Source organism: Elephantulus edwardii, unplaced genomic scaffold, assembly GCF_000299155.1.
Source record: "Elephantulus edwardii isolate Elephantulus edwardi_28Jun2011 unplaced genomic scaffold, EleEdw1.0 scaffold00012, whole genome shotgun sequence".
NCBI lineage: Eukaryota > Metazoa > Chordata > Mammalia > Macroscelidea > Macroscelididae > Elephantulus > Elephantulus edwardii.
Genome location: NW_006399762.1, coordinates 23,952,634 through 23,954,669, shown reverse-complemented (window position 1 = coordinate 23,954,669; position 2,036 = coordinate 23,952,634). Strand labels below are relative to the sequence as shown.

The following is a 2,036-nucleotide window of genomic DNA, read 5'->3' as shown; positions in this document are numbered from 1 at the left end:
TCTTAATGTTAAATTGCAGTCCATATTGTAGGCTATAGTCTTTGACCTTCTGCAGCAAACATTTCAAGTCCTCAGTGTCAGTGAGAAAGATTGTGTGATCTGCATAATAGATTTTTTTGTTTGTTTTGTTGTTACTTTCTTTAATAAATTAAAGCCACATTGTTTGTTACTTTGAATAAATTAAGAGGCAAAAATTCAAAAGGTCCACACAAAGCTTTGTCACCCACAAAATAACAGAGAAGGATGAGGACTTTCACCATCTCAGCTTTTGGTTTTCTTTGGATCTCAGCTCTCTCACCCCCATGAGTATGTACTTCTAAGACGGAACTCTGTCTTCAGATCTTATACTTGTTGGGAGTTGACTGTATCAGCTGGCTTTAATAACAGTGTGGAGAGCCTTAAGTTAGCTGAGGAATCTGTACAAATCTGATTTCTGCTTCATTCTAAGGCCCAGGAATGTTTTCTTTAAAGAGCTGCAGATGAATGAGATAGGAAGGGCAGAGGCAGGAAGTGGAAACAAGCCTAACGGTAAATAGTATGGCTCCCACACCACTAAAAGAGAACAGGCTGAAAACATGAAAAGCAGTGTAGCTCCTACATATCTGCGAAGAGTATTTGCCTTTAGTTTCTCCTGCAACATGAGCCACAGGGCAAAAATCCAGATGGCAAATGTCACTCTGAGGAAGGCATGTAGGGACAGGGCAGGCTTGGGCCCAGGCAGACATACGCAGAGACGGCCATGTTCAAGGACAGTGCGCTGGATACAACAGCAGCGTTGGCACTATAGTCAGAGAAGATGAGGTGGCCTAGCAGCATGAAGACCGACATGGCGTAGATGGTGTCAGTGCTGACAGAGTCTGTCAGCACCGGTGAGAAGCCACATGTAAAATGATGAAAACTAGTGTACTCCTCAGTCTGTCCACTGGGCCCGCCCACTCTTTTTGTGCCCTTCACCTCCATCAATGAGATCAAACAAAGCATACCCAATCAGTGATGAAGTTGGGCCAGTCCCAAAAAGCCTGAGGGGTCAGAAGACTCTCATCCATACACCACCAGATAAGCACAAAAGGATACACACTGCACAGCTGCTGTATCCCTACATTGGACTCAAACACTACAGCTCAATATTGGTATTTCAGGACATAGATGTTTTTCTGAAGTGCTTCCAGCAACCGCCGATCCATGTAATTATGAGGAAACAGCTGTTACTCATACAAGGCCTTCTGCCAACTGGCCTCTGTAGTGTTAGTTTCTGGTTGGTCACACATTATTGTTCCCCAAAACTCAGGCCTGTACAATCTCTCTGGAAGAAGTCCATGTGGTTCTAGTTCTTTATGAAGGTTTGAAATAAGGCCTCTCTGGAAATGCCATGCTGTTCTTGATCATCTACTGTTGATAGTCTACTGACCTTCCTTTGTTTCCAAAGGTAGCAGCCCAGGCCAGGCCTGCAAAAAAATGAGTTTGTTCTCTGAGGCAGGTGAACAAACACACCCGTTTCCTGCCCATGTGTTCCTAGGGGTGTACCTCTGAGAAAGGGCAAGCTGCCTACCTCCTTCCCCGTCCAGGGTGCCAGGGCAGCCATAAGATAAGTTGTTGATGAGTCTCCCTCCAATCTTGATGCCACATTCTTAATAAAGTCCAAACTCCTGAATGATATGTTCAGCATATAGATTGAAAAGACATGGAGTAAGGACATCCTTGATGCACCCCTTTCTTGACTTTGAACCATACAGTGTTCCCTTGGAAAACAGATCTAGATATAGGTTTTGCATGAACAAAATCAAGTGTTCTGGGATTCCCATTATTTTTAATGTTAGCCACAGTTTGTTGTGATCCACACAGTCAAATGCCTTTGCATAGTCGATAATACATAAATAAATATTCTTCTGGTACTCTCTGCTTTCAGCTAAGATCTATGACATTGACAGTGATATTCCTAGTGCCATGGCCTAAAAGAGCTTATATTTCTGGCAGTTCTCTGCCATGTACCATTCTAGCAATTTTTTTCATAATCTTTAGAAAGAATTTGCTTGCCT

At 43.1% G+C, this 2,036-nt stretch overlaps 1 pseudogene; it reads right to left on the bottom strand.

Annotated features, from left to right (window-relative positions):
* Positions 1-398: 398 nt before the first annotated feature.
* LOC102848186 lies at positions 399-1,268 on the bottom strand (annotated as a pseudogene).
* Positions 1,269-2,036: the final 768 nt, after the last annotated feature.